The sequence below is a fragment of the Danio rerio genome, chromosome 5, assembly GCF_052040795.2.
Source record: "Danio rerio strain M-AB ecotype USA chromosome 5, GRCz13ab, whole genome shotgun sequence".
Classification (NCBI taxonomy): domain Eukaryota; kingdom Metazoa; phylum Chordata; class Actinopteri; order Cypriniformes; family Danionidae; genus Danio; species Danio rerio.
In genome coordinates, this window is record NC_141025.1 from 67,926,232 (window position 1) to 67,937,500 (window position 11,269).

An 11,269-nucleotide genomic window follows, 5' to 3' on the forward strand; every position below is an offset into this window, starting at 1 on the left:
AAGAAAAGTGGCTAATTCATACACATTCACACGCTGTGAAACAATTATTTCTCTCTTAAATCTTTTAGTGGAATCAAATAAACTTTTGTAATCAGCTCAACTTAAATCAATCAAACTGACATAAAAAAAATATTTTAAAACGTGTATAGCTGAAATATTTACATTGAAACCTAATTAACTTAAAGTAACACCATCATTATTCATCATGACTTTGTTTATGACTTCATTCATACAAAATTATGCCCCTAAATCCCACCCCTAAACCCAACCATCATTGGGGGATTAGCAAATCATACTAAAATGTACATTCATGCATTCACGCCATTAAATCAAAACGTTTCAAATGCCGTGGGATTGTGTAAGTTAATCTGGATAACGCTGCAGAATTCAGCACCATGGACAGCTACTCTACAATTCTGTGGAGTTTGGAGAGCGAACTCACTCGACAGACATCATTGTTATTTATCTTTCATCCACTGTAGTTACATAAGATGACGCAGAAAGTAAAACCTCTCAGTTGTGGGTCTTTTTGTCTTTCAAATCATATTCATTCTTGTCTTTTGAAACGGTAGGCTCAGACACTCCTCTGGCGTGGTTGTAAAAGCTCTCTGCCACTGCATTGTGTCTCCTCATGAGTGAACTCTTGCTTTAGCACTCATCTGAGCATCTCATTGCTTTTGTTCTTGCATTCTCAGCAGCGTACTCCCTCATTTCAAACCTTCCGTTCGTCCAAAGCTCAGCTGAGTGAGACGGCCAAAGATCCGTCAATCTTCCTCCCTCTTTGTCCAGTTCAATGCAAACGAAAGGTATTCTCACAGCTGTAACAATGCGGCAGAGAATGTGAAGGAAATCATTGCCTAAACAAAAGCTAACCAGCAGAAGTCATTTCATCCCACTTTAGGAACTAGCTTTACGCTTTAGAAAAATAACAACCTAAAAATACACCATGAAAGCTTTGAAAATGCCACCCATTTGGCTTGTGAAAAAGTTCTTTATAAGCTGTTTGACTTCTTATTTTATCATTACTTCTAAAACTATACCAAATATTGTTGATCATTTCCTAATAAGGCCACACACTAAGGACTGTAAAGATTAGATGTTACTCTTGTGTGTCATTTACCATAGGAAGTGATTTAACCAGGTTTCTCTATGGGATAACAAACTGGTGGAGGGAGTGTGATGGTGTGGCCAATGATTTGCTAGAACAAACTTTGCATTGCACCCACAAACCACCAGGGGCCCCTTTATAAATATTCAAATAGTAAATTATTACCAAAGTCCCTTTAAAGGAAAGTCGTTTCACTTGGTGGCCATCTTTGAAATGCCTCTCAGGCATTCCGTCTGAATGAAGAAACATCAATCATCGTTCTATACGAATGAGATGTCTTGTGTATTCTATAGTCTTTGATATTACCCATAGTTTTTATTCATTTATTTATTTATTTTCCATAATTGCACTTCTACCTATATACTGCATTTGCTGCTTATGCACCCCTGGTTAGACCTAAACTGCATGTTGTTGCTTTGTACTTGTACATGACAATAAAGTTGAATCTAATCAGTGACTACAGAATACACAAGACATGTCACTCATTTTGAATGGGGAAAAGTGTAACAGTCAATGTGTTAGATGACTCCTGTACTAGTAGGCGGGGCTTCAATCATTGATCGGTATAGACTGATGTTTTTCCAGGGGAAAAGCTCAGACCAGATATGTACTTTCACATGCTTTTTTTGTGGTCAACAAACATACTAGAATCTCAACGAATACTTGCTCCACAGACACTAGAAATATATCCACAAAGCTTGATAAAGCATTATCCAGAAGATGATAATGTGTAACATGGACTACATAAGGTTTGTGTTAGATCTTATTCTTTTCGAGTGCACATGCGCAAAAGCTAGGGCATCCTGAAAAAATACAGATTTTGTTTTATTCGAACGCTTAGTAAGGAAACTTATGAAACAGTTGTTGTTTAATTTAATTGGTGATTCCAAATATGTTATGTAATTGTAAGCTTGGCAAACAGGTTTGGAAGATTAGATGTTTCTCCATTCAGACAAAATGCCGTGCAAACTGCCCAAGAAGCATTTCAAAGATGGTCACCAAGTGAAATGACCTGTCTTAAAGGAACTTTGATCTAATCTAATCAAATATCAAGTAAAATATAATGACTAGAGCAAGGGACTTTCTTGAATTTTTTTTTAATTTTTATTTTTTTTGCCTTCCAGTGGTTATATAACTGACAAAAGCCTTGTCATCGATCCCAGTTATAAGAACAACAAATATAACTAGTTAATTATTTGGAAAAGTGATAGAGGGCATATTTTTCCAATGAATCATGTGTTGAACCGCTTCCCAATCATCATAAATACTGCACAAGAGCTATTGGAACCCACATTGACCCAAGGTTCTCAGAGAAAACAGTCAAGTTTGGTGAAGGAAAAATCATGGTTTGGGGTTAATTGAGTATAAGGGCGTGCAAGAGATCTGCAGAGTAGACACCCTGAGGTATCAATAAATTTGTGCTGCCCATTACATTACAAACAACAGTAGGAGGCAAACTCTTAAGCAGAATAGCACTCCTTCTTATACTTTTAGCCTCCACATCAAAGTTCCTGAAAGCAAAAAAGGTTGAGGTGCTCCAGGATTGGCCAGCCCAGTCACCAGACATGAATATTATTGAGCATGTCTGGGATAAGATGGAGAAGGCATTGAAGATGAATCCAAAGAATCCTGATGGGAGTCTTTTGGAAGTCCTGCAAGAACACTTTCTTTGCCATTCCAGATGACTTTATTAATCATTGCAGCGATGTATGGACTTTATATTCTATACTGTACATTATTTCTAAGTGACAAGACTTTTGTCTAAGCAAAGTCAGACCTTACTTTTGGTAAAACAAGCGTAATCTAGAGTCTTTTGCCTTTCAAATAAGCTTCTTCTGATACCAAATGATCAGCTAGAAGTCCAGTTATTATTTATTCTTCCTAAAACTTGGATAGGCGACACGAGTTTTGTGTGCTAGTGTATAAATTTAAGCGGATTAAACAATAAAAAATTTAAGTTGTCTCTCCAAAAAAATCAGCAATCATGTTTTAGCTTGTTTTAAAAATCTAGTTTGAATAAACTACAAACATCAATTTTTTGTGTAATCAAATCTGTCATTCTAGATTTATAAGCGTTCAGTTTTAAAGTGACACCTGTTATCTAATCTTAATCATAATGAGGGAATTATAAGACAATAATAATAATTTATTTACTGTTCTCGATGAAACATCTATAGTAACTTTAAGAATCAGTTTATGTATTTTAGTGTAAATACTCATACAGTTTCATTACATGAAACTGTTCTAAATTGACATAATAAAGGCTTTGGGATTTTTATGAATGCTTGAAGCTTCTGTTTTGTTTTGTGATGGCCTTTTAAAAATCCAGCATCAGGTCTGCCTGGCTCTGGCAAATCATAGAAACCTATAATGACATGTGCAACCAACCTAAACATTGCTGCAGATCAAATACTACACCCCTTCACGACAATGATGTTCTTTGGTGAAAGTGGCTCATTTTACCATTTTGCCGGGGAAAAAAGCAATGTGCCGATTTGAAAAACACGATGAAAAATACAAGGTGTTGATATAGCCTCTAAATTCATGAGATCTCAATATATCTGAGCTTTTGTGGAACTTACCGGAGTAACAGATTTGACAGTGCCTCCATTTAACCCAAAAGGGCTTGAAGGAACTGCTGATAACTTTTTAGTGCAGATATCAGACATCTTTAGGGCTCCATGAAGATAGTCTTAATGTTTTGGCTTGTCAGTGAATACAGTTGAACTCAGAGTTATTAGCTCTCCTAAATTATTAGCCTCCTGTTTTTTTTTTTTTTTTTTTTTTTTTTTTTTTTTTTTTTTACCCCCAATTTCTGTATGAATTCATACATTTTAATAGCCAATTTCTACTAATTGAATTCTTTTATCTTTGACATTATGACAGTACATAATATTTCACTAGGTTAATTAAGTTTGGCTAATTAGGCAAATCATTGTATAACGATGGTTTGTTCTGTAGACAATAGGAAAAATATTGCTTAAGAGGGCTAATAATATTGAATAAAATTGAATATATGACTTAAAAAATAAATAAAACTGCTACTATTCTAGCAGAAATAAAACAAAGACTTTCGCTAGAAGAAAAAATATTAAAGGCAATACTGTGAAAAATTCCTTGCTCTGTTAACATTATTTGGGAAATATTTTTAAATGAAAAAAATAAATAAATAAATCACAGTACGCCTAATATTTTATTTTATTTTTATTTTTTAAGTTTAATTGAACATAAACGTGAATAACAAACTTTACCTTACATAGAATATAATTGCATAGTGATCTAAAAACCTACACATTAGCATCATGATTTTCTTTAAAGCTGGTTTTAAATTGTATGTAAGTGTGAAAAATACTACAAAGCAAGATGAACATCGGCTTTGTGATTGTTCGTTTTTACCAATGCATGTGGAAAAACAGATTGAAATTTATTGCAACTCTCCTTCAGTTTTTCAGACAACCTGGAAAAGAATAGAGCTGTTTTACTTAAGCATTTCATCCAAATTGAAGGAAAGTGTGTGGGGCTGAAACAGTGTTTTCGTGGCGATTTGGACTTCCATCAGGGCAATCAAGTGGATGAGGGTGAAATCAGTATTCTACGCGTTATTATAATGAATCGCAAATGGCAGTCATCATGATCTCTTCTACTCTAATAAGAAGCAATTGCAGGGCAATGGAGTGCTGGTAGATTTCTTCTCTCGTAGGCACTGCATAAAAAAGGGTAATGTTAAAGGGGACCTATTTTGCAAGATCACTTTTATAAGGGGTTTAATCACAGTTGTGTGGAAACCCTATGAATATATCCAGCTGCTAATTGTATTTTATTAATTCAATTCTCTATAATCACGTCATGAAACCAATCTGCAGAAACATTTTGATTGGCATTCTTCTATTTGTAAATGTCATCAGAGGGGGAAAGCCCCGCCCATTAGTGAGGATCTCTCCCTTAGAGGTGTTTATAGCTTTACCCTCTTTTTAAAATAGGGCTCTCATTTGAATTTAAAGAGACTGTCACCAAAATGCCACAATTCAAATCACAGTCTAAAAGGGTCAGTTTTAAAGAGTTCTAAAATATTATTTGTGGGGTGTTTATAGCTTAAACTTTACATACACACTCTTATGCTGCGTTCACACCAGGCATTGCATGCATGAATGAATCGTGCTATTTGTGCATAAAAAGACATGTGAACATTTTTAGTTTACTTTCTTCATTTGCTTGTAAAGTTAACTTTAAAATAGATTTGGAGTCGCGCTATGGGCTTCTGTCTGCCCTGTGATTCTAGTTTCGATGCTAAATGGCTAACATGGTTTTTATTGAGAGGATAACTGTGCTTTATGTGATTTAGGGTGACTAAAACATGTATATTCGTTCAATGCCGTATCTGACCCCACTAGGTGCACCCATCTCTGTGAGTTCATTACATTACATTACATTACATTACATAACTCCCTTAGAAACTTTACCTCGATGATGGCCACTTTCAGCGGCGCTTCAGACTGAGCCGAGCCCAGTTTGATGAACTGTTGTCATCAGTCCTGTTGTCAGGAGAATTTTGTCCTTGAGATACCAACAACAGGGTAATCTCTAGCTTTTACAGAGAATGTTCCGAAAAAGAGAGAATATCCAGCGAGCAGCAGTTCTGTATTCACAAATGCCTTGTTGATGCAAGCGATCAGAGGAGAATGGCCAGACTGGTTCGAGATGATAGAATGCAACAGTAACTGGAATAACAACTTGTTACAACCAAGGTATGCAGAAAAGCATATCTGAATGCACAACACCTCTAACCTTGAGGCAAATGGGCTACAGCAGCAGAAGACCACACCGGGTGCCACTCCTGTCAGCTAAGAACAGGAAACAATTCGCACAGGCTCACTAAAATTGGACAGTAGAAGATTGGAAAAAATGAAAATAAGTCTCGATTTCTGCTGTGCCATTCCGATGATAGGGTCAGAATTTGGCATCAACAACATGAAAGCATTATTCCATCCTGCCTTGTATCAATAGTCAGGCAGGTAGTAGTGGTGTAATGGTGTGGGGGGTATTTTTTGACACACTTTGGGGCCCATTAGTATCAATTGAGCATTGTGACAACGCCACAGCCTACCTGAGTATTGTTGCTGACTATGTCCATCCCTTTATGACCACAGTGTACCCATCTTCTGATGGCTACTTCTAGCAGGATAACGTGCCAGGTCAAAGTGCGAATTATCTCAGACTGGTTTGTTGAACATGACAATGAGTTTACTGTACTCAAATGGCTTCCACAGTCACCAGATCTCAATTCAATAAAGCACCTTGGGGATGTGGTGGAATGGGAGATTCACATCATGTATGAGCAGCCGTTAACTCTGCAGCAAATGTGTGATGCTGTCAACAGGCGCTTCATCATAATCACACCCCTATAAGAGCAAGCTCCTGATTGGTTAACATGGCTCGAATGTCAGCTAAAGTTCAGATTTTCCATCTTGAACGATCCACGTCATTTGCTTGAATAGCAGCACAGGATGTCTATTCGTGTCTTTGCATTGAGTTAACATGTAAATCACTCATGCTTGAGGCTTCATCTGTGTCTGGTGTGAATGCACTATTACTTACTCTTGTAAAAAGGCGCATAATACGTCGCATTTAAACAAGCTACTAAAACAATAAAGCATGCTAATAAAATGCAGAATTGCCTACATAAAAATGTTTGTGCATGTGATTTAAAAAAAAAAAAAACTAATTTACTTCATGATTAGCTGTAACTTGTATATAATGACTTTGACGTCTTATGATGAGCAATCTCTGAAGTGGAATTTATTGGTGCAGTACTATTTCTTTTAGCAAACCTACTGGTTATCAGCCCTAAACCACATGGATGAAATAATCAGAATTTTAAGCAGAAGTCTCAATCACGTACATCTTGAAAAGAACAAAGCATCAGACATCATGTTTTCAGTTCGCTCTCATATTCTGAGACATTGTTATCACCACAGAGTCCTTGGCAAAAGTAAAAGGTCAAAATGCATCAGTAGATCCAGTGCACATCCCACAAGCTGTGACAGTATCCAGCTTACTCCAAACTTAGCAGAACTGCCAACAGACAAACACTGCTCCAACATAAACAAATAGTGAAGGCAGCAAAGAAAAGTTTTTTGAAAAGATCAATATGCTCTTCAACAAGCCGACACATTTGATTTTAGCTTCAGGGTTTCCTCTAGTCTAACGGGTTCTGTTAGTGATTGCTGAGGTGTCTGTTTGCAGCTTCTGAGGTGTTTGTGTCCACAAGTTTGTTTGATGCTTCGATATTTACAGCGTCATCATTATTCAATGATTTGCTAAGTTAATAGATAACATTGGCTCAATAGAGTTATTTATTTTATTTGCTTCTGCCTGCATCTTTGCCAAACTCCAGTAGTCTATGTTTTAAATCAGGAGTCATCAATCTCGGTCCAGGAGGGCCGGTGTCCCTGCAGAGTTTAGCTTTAACTTGCCTCAACACCCCTGCCTGGGTGTTTCAAGTATATCTAGTAAGACCTTGATTAGCTTGTTCAGGTGTGTTTGATTAGGGCTTGAGCTAAATTCTGCAGGGTACCGGCCCTCCAGGAACAAGTTTGGTGACCCCTGCTTTAAATGAACGCTACTGATTTTTGAAATCATGATTATGATCACATTATTAAAAATTGTATTAAACTACTCTTGGCACAATAACATATTATGACCTCCTGGCTTGTGACATCACAGTAGAGGGAAATCTGAAACGCAGTGGTTGGACCTTGGAATCATACGTTTTTATCTGCGTTCTGAATGATTTTGCCATATTGAACTTCAAAGTTTTTACATTCCATATAGCAAAACAAAAAGTCTTTAACGTTAACAACTTATAAAAAAACATCTCATAATGTAAATAACTTGTCATTTAAAAGAATGTCAATAACTAAATTTTGACAAATGTCAGATAGAACCTTATCTTTGTAAAGTGATTAAATAGTAATGTCAATGCAAAAATCAATGTAATATCATTTCAGAAAAATGCCACCACAGTAGAGATGAAAGTATTTCTATAATAAATTTAACCCTGGCCTGGACCACAAATTCTATGTCATCTTATGTTATTATTATGGTGTATTTTGACAATAGCCATAAATACAGGGTATGGTTAAAACTTTCTTTATTCTTTCTTTATATTCTAATGATTTGTCATTAAAAAATAAAGTAGAATATGCTTTGCGAAGATTTATTTTTTTTATTTGTAAGTTTCCTACCATAAAACATTCATAAATGCATTATAATACATAATCAATTTTCAATTAATGTGCACTGCTAAGCACATCATTTAAACTTTTTTAAAAGTGATTTTTCTCAATTTTAATTTTTTTTATTTTATTTTTGAAACTTGCAGATTATCCTACCCTAAAACATGCATCGATGGAAAAAAATCAGCTTTCATATTATATAACATTTAAATTTCAGGAAATTAAGACTGTGGTCCACGGACACAAAGGTGCTTTGAGGATTTTTGCATTAGTCCAGTTTTCTGGAAGTATATGACTTTATATTAAAACAGTGGTAAAGAAATATTTTTTTTTTATATTATTATTCAATCTCTGTGTTGTTAAATACCAAGCAACTAACAATTTACATTCTTGCAACATATTGCAAGCACAAATACCAATGTATTAAGCAAAAAGCAGTCATGTGACTACATCCACCTCAGTGGAGTGCTAGACAAATTTACTGAACTGCATTTTTAACTCCATGTTTGTCTGCTACATGTTTTTCTGCTGTCATCTTTGTCGTAAAGTATAGTTGGTTTAGTCCAAAAGTCGGTAAGATTTGTTCAAAGTCGATTCACATTCTCACCAAAAACAAATCACTTCAAAGTTTATGTGAAAGCGTACCAAGACCACCTCTTCAGATGCTTGTTTGGTCCACTTTTGGTGCACATTAGAGTACAATTGTCGCTTTCACATGTGCCAAAAATGTAATGTTTGGACTGAGCTGCACCAAAAATGCAAACACACTCTGGTACGTTTAAGCAAACTATGTTTGAATGACAACACCCTTAATCATATAATGAGCAATTCAGATATTTATAAACCCTACCTGACAAGTTTTGCCAATCCCAGTTGTAAAAGCAAAAAAAAAAAAAAAAAAAAAAAACTTCTAGTTCATCATTTGGAAAAGTGACAGACATTTTTCCAATGAATAATCTAATCTGTTGGACTGCATCCCAATCATCACACATACTGCAGAAGACCTATTGGAACCCGAATGGACCCAAGATTCTCATAGAAATCAGTCAAGATTAAGGAAGAAAAGTCATGATTTTGGGGTTAAATTGAGTATAAGGGCAGTATAAGGGCAATTGAGTATATTCTTCAGCAGGATAGTGCTCGTTCTCATACTTCAGCCACCACGTCAAATATCTTGAAAGCAAAGAATGTCAAGGTGCTCCAGGATTGGCCAGCCCAGTACCCAGATATAAACATTATTGAGCTTGTCTGGGGTAAGATTAAGAAGAAGGAGGCATTAAAGATGAATCCAAATAATCTTGATGAACTCTGGGAGTCCTGCAAGAACGCTTTCATTGCTATTTCAGATGATTTTATTATTAAGTTATATGAGTCATTGCAGAGATGTTTGGATGCAGGCGTCCAAGCTCAATGGTAGTCATACACAATATTAAGTCTTTTTCCACTGCACCACGACTTTATATTCTATACTGTACATTATTTCTATTAAGTGACGAGACTTTTGTCTAAGTAATGTCAGACCTTACTGTCCTAATTAAATAATTAAAAGTCAAGGCATGATCATATTTTATTTTGGTTAAATAATCGTAATCTAGAGGCCTTTGCCTTTTCATATGTCACTTCTGATACCGAACAATCAACTAAAAATAAAGTTATTATTTGTTGTTCCTCAAACTTGGATAGGCAGCAAGACTTTTGTCAGGTAGTGTAGATCAGAAAAAAAATCCAAATATGTATGGAAAGAATAGCTAATACTTATAATTTTATGCGTGATGCAATAAATAAATAAATGGAAATGTCGACTTATTTAATTAAATAAGTCTTGCATAACATTTGGACGTGCTTAAATTGAACTGAAGCAACACAGGTTATTATGCAAGTTTGTTTTTCAAATCTCTCTGCTGGACATCAAAAGATCTATAACCACACTGGAGCCAGTGGGCTTTGGGTTGCCTCATGTTTGTAACATTTAATCATGCCCTTCAGAGTAATTCGCACAGTTTTCTTAAAAGACATTTGTTCAAAAGCCTGCATGCGAGGGTCCTCTACAATATTTTAAAGTCTCAAATGTTATTGAACTAAGCTCAGAGTCACTTCAGAGACCTAATGTGCATGTTTTAAGTTCTGTCATATTAAGCTTTCTTTCATCTCCACGGTTGCTGCTTTGTAGTCGTGTAATGAAAAATGTACAAAAGACTTCTTAGTGAATTAATAAAGTGCCTGTGTGAATGTATCTCCGCTGAACCAGTGTAGTTCCTGCAATTGGTGACAAATAGGACCTCTCTGTGATCACTATAAATATAGAAGCAGAATGAAATTGAATTGTCACAACTGGTTCCTGTGTGCACATTACAATTTTTGTTTTTAACTCCTTACTAGTAAGCATGGCCTAACTATTTCAACACACATATATTGGTGTGTTCTTTAACAGATTTTCTAAAATTATATACATTCACAATATCAGTTTTCTCAATGAAAGTATATAAGTTTTGATTTAAAGGGAAAAAAAAAATGAGAATAGCTAAGACAAATCCATGTATCATGGTAAAATTGTAGATATTTCTCTTTGTTTTACAATTTTTCCATCAAGCTGTTGTGATTGTGTGCATTTGTATTTCATATTTACATTTACACTACCTGACAAAAGTCTTGCTGTCGTTCTCAGTTGTAATAGCAACAAATTTCCAATGAATCATCTATTGAACTGCATCCCAATCATCACAAGTACTGCAGAAAAACCTATTGGAACCCGCATGGACCCAAGATTCTCACAGGATTCAGTCAGGTTTGGTGAAGGAAAAGTCATGGTTTGAGGTTACATTCAGTATGTGGATGTGAAATACGTCTGCAGAGTGGATGGCAACATCAACAGTCTGAGGTATCAGGACATTTGTGCTGCCCATTTCATAACAAACCAAAGAAGAGG

The 11,269-nt window shown here is 35.6% G+C and overlaps 1 protein-coding gene across 1 annotated transcript in view; it reads left to right on the forward strand.

Moving 5' to 3' along the window:
- The window catches only part of lig3 (ligase III, DNA, ATP-dependent), a 163,963-nt gene that overhangs the window by 15,169 nt on the left and 137,525 nt on the right, over positions 1–11,269 (forward strand). The window lies entirely within an intron of this gene.